This window comes from Etheostoma spectabile, chromosome 9 (assembly GCF_008692095.1).
Source record: "Etheostoma spectabile isolate EspeVRDwgs_2016 chromosome 9, UIUC_Espe_1.0, whole genome shotgun sequence".
NCBI classification, from domain to species: domain Eukaryota; kingdom Metazoa; phylum Chordata; class Actinopteri; order Perciformes; family Percidae; genus Etheostoma; species Etheostoma spectabile.
Window position 1 is genome coordinate 1245106 of NC_045741.1, and position 13461 is coordinate 1258566.

The following is a 13461-nucleotide window of genomic DNA, read 5'->3' on the forward strand; positions in this document are numbered from 1 at the left end:
CCAAAATAATCAGCTGTACAATCCATCAGAAAAAGAAAAGCTGCAAAGCCCACATTTGAGAAGCTGGAACTGGACAGTGTTGAATTTATGCTTGAAAACTGACTTCATTGTTCTTTTCTGTTAATCAGAAATTGATGTAATCATGTAATCTTTTCAACCTGTATGAAAGTAAAACCTTACAATCTATCAGCTCTTGGTTATAAGGGTAGTATGGTTCTTGCTGTAGCCAGATGGTTTACTTGTTAATAAAAGGCGTGTTCTCCTCAGGCCTGATCACTATGGCATTCACAAGGAGTTTGCTACTGCAGGGAAGAAGCCCGGTCTGCAGGTTGTGGCGGATAGAGAAATGGATTGGTACCTGTCCCTACGGAACTCCATGGAAACTTCTTATGGAGACTCTTACATAGTGCTTCACACCACGTCTGCTCCTTCTTACAAAGTTTCAATGGATAGGTATTGGACTTAGATTCTCTGCTGACACCTAAGGATCAATTAAAATCCTCTCATTTGTTTGTCACAAGCTCTCTTTTCTTTTCTTTTTTTTTACAGCATTTATTGTGTTTTTTACCGTATCTGTTATACCACAGGTGAGAAAGCTTCCCAGGATAGAGAAAGGGGCTGCTGCATCTTTATGATGCATGGATGACTTCCTGCGCGGAGCCCCAAGACAGTCACTGAGTTTCAAAACCAAGAGTGCTGTCACCTTCATGGGATACTTTAAATCTGGCATCAAATACAAGGTAAAAAGTGAAACATGATAGTAAATAACACGATATTCTGGTGGACGACGGTCCGGGAAAGCCAAGTATGTTCACGGCCCGACACAGCTCATGCTGTATGTTCATGTCTTCAGGTGTCAGTGTAACAATAGTGGGTGTCTGTAGATTTGGCGTGGTATATAGTTTTAAACCAAATTTTTTCAGAAATAAAAAAGTTGTGACATTTGTCTTCGTAAACCGAGAGAGACAAATTACTTTATTTGTAACAGACAACAAAACAAATGAACCAATGTAAGACCTAAGCACGTTTATCCGTCTGGGAAGTAGAACTCATCAGTGCTATTTTTGGCAAATGTTTGGCATTGTGATTGGTTGCTCTACAGGTTTTCCACTCAAGTTTCTTGGGGAGTTTAAACTGTCAAAGAAGGCAAGCAGAAACATGCTCTAATGCCAAAACATCAGATGAATAAAAAATAGGCCCCTGAAAAACAGACTATAGCCAGTGTTATTTAGTATCATAGATGTAGAAAAATGGTGTTGAATATTAAATCCAATAAACCCAGAATCTATACATCTTTAATGAATGGTTTGATGTTTTAGGAAATCTTGCCAGAGTTGAGTGTTCAGTTGTGGAGTGTGAGTGTGCCGGTCAAGCTAACTGGGCTGCTGGCTGTAGCTTTATATTTGAGTAAAGACATGAGAGTGGTATCAATCTTTTTTGATTACAATCTTGGTAACTAAGAAATAAGCCCCTTTCCCAAAATGTCAAACAATCTTTACATCTTAATAATAGGTTATGCTTGAAATTGACAAAACAATGCGTTGTAGTTCAATAAACAGTTCTAATGCTTAATCTTCTTGAATTCCTCCTGTCAAAGGAAGGTGGAGTGCCTCAGGTTTTGCGCATGTGGTGACCACGAGGTAGATGTCAAACGTCTGCTGCATGTTAAGGTCGCCGGACAATCAGAGCCCGCGAGGTGCCTTTTCTGAGTAGCTCAATAAAGGAGACTGCTTCATCATAGATTGGAAGGTAGAAGACGGACTACAACATTGTTAGACTGTGAGATATGTTGCAGGGTTTCACCCAACTTTATTTCATTTCTTTTCCTCTGTTCCTCTGTGAAATGCTAGGCCATCTTCCACTGGTCTGGCAGTGAAAGCAATCATTTTGAACGCATAAAAACCACTGAATTGGCCAAAGATATCCGCGACAATGAGCGGGAGTCGTGCTGAATTAAACATGATGCTGAGGCTCTGAACCAGAAAGCGTCATTGAAGTGAGCTTTTTTACCTTTAAATCTGAAGATTTATTTGGATACATCTGGCTTTAGCTGCTAGGATGGAAGTATGTGCAATGTTGCATTCTGTGAGTTTGTGCTATTTATAGGTGCTTGGACCCAAGCGACCTACCACCAGCAAGCCCTGATGATGTACCCCACCGACAGAAGAAGAATAACGTGGCATCTCTCTATTTGGTAAAATGATCAAATATCAAGCTTTAAATTATGTTGAAAATGTATTTAAGTATTTAAAAGATTCAGATTATAAATGTACATTTGTTGATCTCTCTACTTTTTAGATTTTGATGCTACCGGTTCCATGAGACAACTGTGGTGGCTGATAAAAGCCCCTTCAAACAAAACATGTCTCACAAAGTGATTCTAACATCTGGGAAATGGAGGAAACAACCAATTTTGTCTGGAAAGGTATTACACATAACATATTTCATTTATGCAACTTTTTTGGTTTTTTGGAATACAGTGTTTGTATCTTTATCCATAATCAGTCTGCTCATAGCAACATGCTGTTAGTCAGCACTCTTTTCCAAGTTATTACAACTGGGAAAATATGACTAATTATGATTAGACCAGAGATTGTATTCTCTAACCACTGTCACCACACCCCAAACTGCAGGGCAGAAGGCAAATGAAGGAGCGCAAAGCAGCAATGACTTCTGCAAACAAGTCATCAAAGACAAGAATTACCCTCAAAATACAAAGGTAATGTGGCCACATAGAGTTGCTACCAGAAGTTCATCTAACTGTCTCGTCTTCCGTTGGTAAATAGGCTTGTCTTTTGTCAATTCTAACATAACAGATCCAGGTAATTCCAGAAGGGAGTGAGACCACCCTGTTTAAGCAGTTCTTCTTCAACTGGTTGGACAAGGATGAGACCACTGGCCAAGTAAGGCATACACCATCGGTCACATTGCCAAGGTGGTTCCGATTCCCTTTGACTCCTCCAAACTCCACGACAACATCGCATGGCTGCCCAGCATGGCATGGTGGACGATGGCTCCGGAAAGTCCAGGTAGGTCATGAAGCGAACTAGCTAATGCTGTATTTCAGTCGTATTCAAATATGTAGATGTGACAATAGTGGGTGTGTGTAGATTTGGCGTGTGGAAGGAGGTGCTAAAGTGCCTGTGGACCCATCCACCTATGGACAGTTCTTTGGAGGTGACTGTTACCGGTGCTGTACTCTACAAAGCGGAGGCAGAGAGAAGCATATCATCTACACTGGTGAGGGAACGTTTTTTTTGGAATGGCCAGATATACTTGTTAGGGGGGCCCATGGGAAAAATATTGTTGTTGGACCTCTACCAACCTCCCTATTTAGGAATGTGCACAATGTGAGGTAAAAAAAAGAAAAAATGATAAAACATCTACACAGGTCCTCATGGCACAGGAGTTAAGCAGGAATCATCTTAGATGGAATTTCTTTTTTTGTGACCAAACCTTTGTTTACTATTCACACAGAACACAGGTGCATTATATTTTTAGCTGATTTTGTTTTATACAACTTATATGGTAGTATACTAATTATTAGGATGTGCCTTAAATATATTTATAGGTACAATTAAATCAATTTGCTGTCTCGGAGCTGGGAAAGTGACTGCTTAAAGGAGATTCTGGACAGTTTTTATGTTAATCTTGATCACAAAAACATGCAAGTTCTTTCGATTGAAAAAAAAACCAACCTGAATCGGTGCAGGCAACACGAGGCTGCCGCTACGTGTGCGGGCTTCCACTGAGCTAAAACAGCAGTTAACGGGGCAAGTGGTAAAAGTGCCTTTGTGCCTCTTAACAGACACACAAGCAATTAATATGTTGTACAACATGAACAGGGATCTTACGGAACATCAAGATGGTTTTCAAGTCAGACATTGTTTTAATTCACCTACGGTGTGTTGATCTTGCGGTGGCTAGCTTGCTGCCTGGTTAGCTGCTACATCTAGCTGCTAGCTGCTAGCTGTTAGCTGCTATGTATAAATGTGTTCAGCCAGGCTTTTGAGAAAATATGAAGCAGCAGTTCCGTGTGCATTTGTAGCTCATGCATTTTGTGTGTGATCGATCTGGTGTTGGTGAGTAGAGGCTTGGCAGGTTCAATCTTTGTGCTAGTTCCTTAGCGGATAGGCAGCCTTCATCCACGCTTTCCTTGCCTCCCGCCGCGACAACAAGCCCCGAGCGCGGGGGGTGAATTGGGTGTCTCCATGCTTGCGGCGACAAATTGTAATTTATGGCCTCCTCAAAAATGTAATTGAGCACTGTAGTGGTTATGACCATATGAATATTTATAACGATCCATATTAACATGGCGGAATTCTCCTTTGAACTGGTTGGTAAGCCAGCATTGCTTTTCTTTGTAAATATCTACATTGCTTAGCTTGAGGCTTCTTGAAAATATGAATACATTATGGCTTGCTGTAGGCAAGGGCGGAAGTGCTCTAAGGATGACTTGGTGCTTCAGCCTTTCACCGTCGACCTGGACAATTCATGGATGGAGCAGCTCCCAGGTAAGATATTTACTGTGTCAATCTATGGTATATCAGGTTGTTCTTTATAGGAATAGTTTAAATCTTGGGAAATACGTATTAATAGGTGAATGACTCACACCTGTCCACATTACATGTAGGCTAAGCTACTGCTGTGTTTTGGCAGGTTCGGTGTCACTCAGGGCCAAGAACCCCCTCATCTTGTGGAGTTGTTTAAGACCAAGCCTTTGGTTGTCCACCTGGGTGGGACATCCCGCAAGTCTGGTGAGAGCAAGCCTGGCGGCACGACTCTTCCACATCCGCCAGAGCCCACCAAAGCCACACGGGCTGTTGAGGTCAGCTTTGTTTAACTGTTTGTTTGAATGTGCGTAAACTGACGCTTTATAGTGAGCGATTGATACTATTTTCCCTCTTGGTTTGTCAGACCAGGTGGAGCCCACTGCCTCCTCTCTGACACCAATGATGTGTTTGTGCTAAAGTCGCCTAATTCCCTGTTCCTGTGGAAAGGAAAGGGAACCACTCAGAAGAGGTGGCTGCAGCTAAGTATGTTGCCGGCCTGCTTGGAGGGATGTCACTGAGGTGGAGGAGACCAAGGAGCCAGGTGAGTGCTGAAAAAAACATTGATTTTAGCACGATAACAGTGTAAAATATTTTCATGTTAAAAAGTTTTTCTCCTTTGTTAGCTGGTTCTGGGCGGCACTGGGAGGGAAGAAGGACTACCAGACCTCTGTACTCTGCAGAAGACAGTCAGGGCCCACGACTGTTTGGCTGTTCAAAACAGACTGGCAGGCTTATAGTGAGTATCCAAGTTTCTATTTTCATTCAGGGGGTGAGTTGTTTTATTTCAATTTTTTGATACAGCCACTTTGTAAACATTGACTTATCATATTTAGGCGGAGGAAGTGCCTGGTGAGTTCACACAATTGGATCTGGCACCTGATGATGTCATGATTCTGGAACTTGGGATCAGGTATGCCGCCTTTTTTTAATGAAACAATTGTGTTTGTTCTCATTATATAGCTGCCATATCCCAAATCCTTTGCATTATTTCTCTCACCAGATCTTTGTTGGGTTGGAAAGGAAGCAATGAAACAGAGGAAACTGGATCACTCAAGATTGGTAAGACAAACAGAACTATTAAAGATGAGGAGAAATTGCAGAAGACATTTTGTTCACAGATGTATCCTTGTTTCTTTCAGCCCAAGACTATTTGAATTCAGACCCTTCTGGCCGTCGTGGTATCCCCATCAGCACCATTAAACAGGGGGATGAGCCACTCTCCTTCACCGGCTGGTTCATGCCTGGACCCCAATATGTAGGACAGAGTTTAGTGCCTGAAGACGGAATCAAAAAGAATTATTGGAAAAGCAAACAAAGCAGTAGCATCTGCAAGAAAACCTGCAAAGATCAAAACTTGTCATTTATCATTGGTCTTCAAAGAAAGAATAATAAACTGTAAGATATTGTGGGATCTTGGAATTTCTGTTGGGGGGGGAAGCAGCTTGGGGATGCATTAAAGATTTCACATCTCTTTTTGCAATGATGTACTAGTCAACGAATCTGTTTTTTCACACTTACAGTATCTAAAATAGATTCAAACCTTTGCAGCTTGTTTTCATTCTTCTTAAATGAAAGACACTTTACGATCCAGTGAATAACCATGATGCATCATTTCTCCCAAGTCTAGTGTGGCCTTATTGTCATGGCGAGGTTGTGAAATTTAAGACGTTAAAAATGTATTTCTGTTGTGACAAACAAATGTATATTTTTATGTAACCTTTCCCTTTTTACAGTCTAGTTTGCAAAGAAAAATATAGATTGAGAAATTCGAATTTGAATAAAAAGATGACCTGTTTTGAAGATTGTCCTTTTTATGGATTTCTTTGTTCAAACAGAACAGTGTCTTTTCTGACGCTTTTTTCTAATAGCAATAAAAGTGACAGTAATACTATTTTTGGTAGGTACATGGCTGCAAAAAAGTGTGAAAGACACTTTAGGAGTAATAGTGCTTTGGAGACAATAACTCAAAGTTAGGATCTTACAGTTATTTGGGAATCATAAGAATATATATCATTAACAAGGCATTTACCTATTTCATTTAACTATATTTACCCAAAAACAAATATATTCCTTAGCAGGCTGTAGCAAACTCAGTAAACTGTTTTGAGAACAATGTAACACACATTGAAACTGCATTTGATAATAGCCCAATGGGAAATAGTCCCAATGTTGGATTATCCTGAGCAACTGGAACATAGTTTCTGGAAGGATGTTACAGTTGAGTTGAGAACATAATTTTTCCAATATTTGAACTATAAAAAAATGGATTTACTTCTATGGGGAGATCAACAGTTGGCCGTATGTGACAAGGACTCCATCAAAGCCTGTGTGAACAGCCTGCCTGAACCGGGTGGATAGTCTAGTAAGCCCACAACATTTGGTTCAATGCAGTCAGAATGATTTTTAATTCTGGAACTGCAACTACTCACAAGGTTGGTTCTGCAATCATGCATATTTCCAATACATAACAATGTACTATACAGGCTTTGATAATAATTCTTGCCACGCTTGACTTATCCACAGTAAGTAATGTTGGAAGGGCCTGATTGGATAAAGTGGCAGTCTATTACTCTGCAGTAAGAGTAATCCTACCTGACATGAAAAAGGGGTAATATTGTGATCTTAGCAGTGTCATGGGCATTAGGGGTGAGGACAGTTACCTCTGCTTATCATAAGAGCAGTTGTTTATGGTGACAAAACACTGTCTTGGGTGTCTAGGGCGGCTGGGCTCAGTGGTAGAGAGGTTGCTGCCAATCGGAAGGTAGGTGGTTAGATCCCAGCCCTGCAGTCATTGTCGAAGTGTCTTGGGCAAGACACTGAACCCGAGTTGCCCCGGTGCTGTGCATGGAGTGTGAATGTGTATGAATGTTTATCTGATGAGCAGGAGGCACCTTGTACGGCAGCCCCGGCCACAGTGTATGAATGTGTGTGAATGGTGATGTTACCTGTAGATGTAAAAGCGCTTTGCTATATAAATACAGCACATTTAATCTTGTTAGTTTTCAGTAATTTTATTCATTGATGTATATGCACATCCAAGTTTGCTGTGGAGGCTTTTGCGAAAGCTTAGAATACAAGCCCTGAGGTTTCATCTCAAGTAGATACTGTGTATATGCTGCGTTGGAACATTCACTGACTACTGCACACTCATTTTATTTTGTAAGGTTTCTCAGTGGCATTCAAATGTGTGCTCACAAGAGGGATTACTCAGGCAAACAACAATCCCCTTCAGAACTAATTGAAAACGCCTGCAAACCAGCCCTTTTCTATGCACACCCCTATTGCGTAACCAGACCCAGCATTGTCTTTCCACTGAGAGCAAAACATGCCAGCCACAGAACATCAACAAATCACAAACAAAAACACAACACTCCCTAATCTGGGGCAAGTCCTAACACACCATCTCAGTAACCAAATATTTTCATAACAACTCTATGGGTGGAGACAAACAAATTAAAAGTTTGGTTAGAGAAACAGGTTATGAGATAATAATAACAGGCTCGCTTACATTATCTCGCTTATACCAAAGCTTATAAGAGGCTACTCATAGAGGGTACTTGGCCGGATGGTTAACTTTACCTCTGATGAGCAGGACTTCTGGAGGAGCAAGGTCACACTGATGAGCTAACAATGGAGCTAATTAAAGCTCTTTTAACTCTTTCCCTTAGAGTTCCGTATGCACAAAATATTGATTAAAAAAAATATTTGTTTAAAAAACAGTCAGCCCTGCTATAATTAGAGTCCATAGCAACGATCGTTATACATAGTAATGGTCTGTTATATAGAAATGGCAGATTGCAGAATGAAATGATTGACCAATAAAAATAAAATATTATCAAGCTTGTTGCAGTAATGTTTTGGAACACTAGATGTAAAGTTGTTTAGCTCAAATTATATGCTTTCAGTGCCTGATTAACCCAAGTTAAAGACAACATTACCAGAGTCCCAGTCACATGTATGCTACACATCAAAGTTTTCTTGTGCTCCAACCGTGCTGTATGGGCCGATCTAATTATCATGATAACATATTAATTCCTATTCATCACTTATAAACAGTGTGCAATACAATGATTATGGCAATGATAATCCTAATGTTTCCACAGAATCTGATTGCGATGGTAGCTGACCCTGGGATGGGGGGTCCACCCGCGGAAAAAGGTGCAGAATCTTACATTAATTGTACTGCAAACATTTTTGGCAACTTTGTATAAAAGCTTAAATAGACAATCGCCACAGTCTCACCCCAAGGCTTCAATCTCAAGGCACGGTGCAGGGGCAGTTACAGCACACAATCTTTCAATAAACAACATAACATAAATTCGCTCTTTGACAAAACAAAAGATACAGTTGTAACTCTGTTCAACAGCCAGATGCTGTTCACCTCTTTGTGACCCTACATCCAAGACAAAAAAGAAAATTAAATGTTACTGTATGTTTTTAACTTGTTGAAACCCTTGAACATGAACAACATTGAAAAAAAATGTTTGCAACTTATCCAATTACCCTAGAAGGGATGTTTGTGTCTCTTACGCATAAGTCGTTACTAACTAGCAGGTAATGTTATGATACAGCATGGTAACCTCGACAACGCAGCTGATATCATATGATAATGTTATATCCTTACTAGCTAACGTTAGGGTCTTACAAACTAATAATTGCTAATAACTTGAATTTCTTTGATATTAAAAATGTATTAAGAAGATAATACATAAACCTTATCTGGAATGCATCCATGTGTGGAGAAACTGAGGGGTTCACGAGCTGCCAATGTTCCGAAAACCTTGGAGTGAGATTTGGTGGCACTTTCTGGAAAGTTTTGTGCAAAGAAATAGAGAAATCAAGTTACATGAATATGTGCAAAACTGTAGGGTTAAGAGCCTTAACATTGTTTTAGCATCAACAATATTAGGGCATTTAGCATTTACATTAATGTTAATCAGTCATCACTTGATTACACATTGTATTACCTTCTATAAGAAGTGACCAGACAATGTGCCAAACATAATGAAAACATGAAGAGACAGTAGATATCAGTAGCAACTGTTGAGAAGATTTGGGCCGATGGTGAACAGGTCCAACGCACAAAAATTTCCTTCTCCATTCTCTCTACTAACTTCAATTCAATTCAATTCAATTTTATTTATAGTATCAATTCATAACAAGAGTTATCTCAAGACACTTACAGATAGACCACACATCCAGAATTTACAAGGACCCAACAGTTCTAGTAGTCTCCAGAGCAAGCAACAGTGCGACAGTGGCGAGGGAAAACTTTCTTTTAGGCAGAAACCTCGGTCAGACCCAGGCTCTTGGTAGGCGGTGTCTGACGGCCGGTTGGGGTTAGAATGAAGAGTGGCAATAAAAATAGAAAAAAAATTAGTAGTTTGTAGAAGTTTTGTAGTAGTTCATGGCATAGCAGGACGCTGTGCGGCATTACAAGGCACAGCAGACGTAGCAGGACGTAGCAGGACGTTGCAGGACGTTGCAGGACGTAGCAGGACGTAGCAGGACGTAGCAGGACGTTGCAGGACGTAGCAGGGCACCGCAGGGCACCGCAGTGTAGCAGTTGAACATGGCATCACAGAACGTGTAGCGGGACCATGGCGACAGCTGCTACCCTGATTTCGGAGCCTCTCTGATCCAAGGGAACATGCTGGTGAAAAAAGAACATAAGGACTCCGGGGAATGACTCCCCAGAAATAGGTTAGTAAAACGCATTTCTGGGACATGGTGACATAAATGAAAAGATAGAAAGATAGAGGAGAGAGGAGCTCAGTGTATCAAAGGATGTCCCAGCTGTCTAAAACTATTACAGCAAAACCAGAGGACGAGGTAAAGAGAGCTCCAGCCCGGCCGGGCCAGAACTCTCCCCAACGGATGGGCTGTATGCCAAGTCTCCCTTTAGTTCTATAATTCTTGATTATGTTAGATAAATCTGAGAATCTGACAAAACACACACACAATTCTCAGTGTAGGGACCAGGGACCCAAAGTTAAATATTGTTGGTCTACCAGAGAGATCAACTAGGACCATGATATTCTAAGAATGAGAAAGAACACTGATTTCCATAAATTCTTACCTTTAAAATAAATAAATAGAAATACAAATTTTTTGGACACCAGGGGACCGCTGGCCAAACCTCTTTGAACAGGCAGGAGGGAAATGTAGTCTTCAATCAAGGCCTTCCCCACCACAAGGTCCAACAAAAATAGGACAAAAGACACAAACATCTGGACCCGTCACAGCTGGCCAAGCAACTCAATGGCATGTTGTTTTGTTTCCATATTTTGTGATGAGATAAATAATTTGAGTATACACAGTGATTTTTTCTGCTATAACTTGTTACATCAATTATGCTGGAAACAATTGAAAATATCAAAAAAATAAGGCCCTCAGTTGTTGGGGAAGTAAATCTCTTTAAATGTGCATCGGCACTTATTTATGTGAATCATACATTAATTCATTTGAATTAATTATAAAACTGGACTTCATTTAGCTCAGATGTGTTTCATCAGATTTCTGCTCATGTACAACTTGTGCACATTCAGAAGATAATAATCCTCCCACTCTGTTGTCCAAGATTGGAGAGTTATAATATAGCCTGCAGTGCACGTCATTGCTCCGTTGATATGGAGACTAGGTCGATCTATAGATAAACTCATCTTTCAGAAATTTGACTGACACTTCAGCGTGAGAAATCGGGGGTCTGGCGGTGTGAAACCAGTCAAATGCGTGTGTCTCACGGCCAGTGCGTGAGAGTTGGCAGCCCTGTACTGCTTATGTATGATAAGTTAACAAAAAGTTACACCACTCAGCTGATATAAAAGTTGGTTTTATCCTTCACAGTAGGATTTATCACAGCAAGTTCAGGAGTTCACACCGCAAAAACACAAACCGTGTTTCTTCTGTATCCCACAGCCTCGACTACCGCCTAAAAAAGTGTAACATATATTCCAGTATATGTAACAATCACTGCACAATGTACAATAGCCCCCTAATGGCAGGGTGAAGAATGCAATAAATATAAACTACAGTTCAATGCATTACTAAACAGAATTTAGATAAATTATGTATATGTAAACCAAAAAAATACTTTAAATAGGGGTATTTCCAGGTGCTACATTCCTCCCCAGCAAATAAAAAGTATCCTTAACATTAGCACAATCTTCTTGTGCCACATGGCAAATGAAAAATCAATTTATTGGCAAAATCTTTCTTCTGAAGTAAGAAACAAGTTAATATTATAAGGCGTTCACAGGTGTGACCCTTTCATCACTATTGTCCATCTGATGTAATCACATTCCACTCTTAAATGACCCGTTAAGCGTTTTAAACTTCCGTATAGTTTACCTCTAGCAGTTGCAACAATAGTGAATTATATGTGTTTCTTCTACACAAACCATTTCAATTTTCTTCTCCGGAGACTTCTCATTTTTATAGTCTGAAAACATAACTTACTGTGTAATTTCATGTCACGTTGATTAACCAAATATTTGGACTCTTATGTCACACCTAAACCAATACTTGCCTTCTAAAATATTAACCACCTTATATCACCATCAGAAATTTTAATCAGTAAAGTATTAACAATCTAGGATCAGTCATAACTGGACACAGCTGTTTTTTCATTTGTCTTTTGTCTAGTACTTTTTCCTCAGGTGACACACTTAATGGCAGTTAGTACTCAGTTCACAAGCAGTTCTACTGTGTTCACTTTTTCACTTTCTTGTCTAGCCATACACGACACTTTTCACCAGGGTCATCTTGCCAAAGGCGTCAATGTAGATATGAGGATGGGGTTTCTTTTCCCCTCCAAATTACTCCTCAGTTTCAATCAGGCCTCACAGCCCGAATAACTACTTCCACAATTTAAAATTCAGGATAGCATTTCCTTAGCATTTACTTTCAATCTGATGTTCCAAGTACTAAAGCTAAGAGTGTCCTGTGAGGTTGACTCACCCAACAGTCCATATATTTTGAAGTCCTTCTGAACCGCCTTGAAGTTGAGCATTGAACTGTTGCTCATGGACTCCTCTCCTCCGCGTTGAGCTCATCGTGCCTGCTGCTCCAGAACTTCTCCTGCTCCAGCAACGACGGGAATGGTATGCCGTTTCCTCGTGGTTGTTCCGATGCGGGCTGTGGCAAGTGAGCTGCTCCCACGCCGTCCGCATACATGGACACTGCTGCTGCTGTTCAACTGCCGTCGGGCGCTCCGGTCCCGTAGTCGGTCACGGGTGTCCCGCAGGGTTTTGAGCAGGTCGTTCAGTTGCAAAAGCCAAGACATGCCTTTGTCCTCCTTGTGCACGGCGGATTTTACCTGTAATGTCTGCTAGGTCTTTCCCGCAATGTTACAGCTTTCAAAAACTCGGTGCAATTCTTTCACGGTTTATCCAATAACTTTTCTTCAATTTCCAAAGCAAGTCTTCACGGTGTTCCGACTTCTTGCGGTTTGTGTTAGTGACTCGTGTCGATTACTTTTTTCTTAAAAAACAATAAAACGGCATGGTGTCGTCCTAGCAAACTGTAAATGTTAGCTCTGTAAGCGAAGTACATCGTGCCTTGCTCATCACACCGGGGTTTACGTGTTCTCTTCGCTGCAAAGTAATCCTCATCTTGATAGGAATCTCAGCGGTGCTAGTCCAAAGGTCCAGTGGAAGATATTCATCCAGTGGTTGAGTTTTTTCAAGAGGATGACATGGAACAGCAAGAGATTTGGTGCAAGGTGCTGCAGTGAAACCGAACGAAGAGCGCTCAGAGAGTGCTCTGGTGCCTAGCAACGGTTGCTATAGGGGTAAGCTGTAGGGGGGCGGAGCTTACATTGAACGTCTTTTGATGTGGCGCAGGTTCGTAATGTTTTTCATTATGAATGAAATGACATCATGACATTATTCCATAACACAGATTCAGA

The 13461-nt window shown here is 40.8% G+C and overlaps 1 pseudogene; it reads left to right on the top strand.

Moving 5' to 3' along the window:
• The first annotated feature begins 638 nt into the window (after positions 1–638).
• LOC116695734 (adseverin-like) lies at positions 639–7292 on the top strand (annotated as a pseudogene).
• The last annotated feature ends 6169 nt before the right edge of the window (positions 7293–13461 follow it).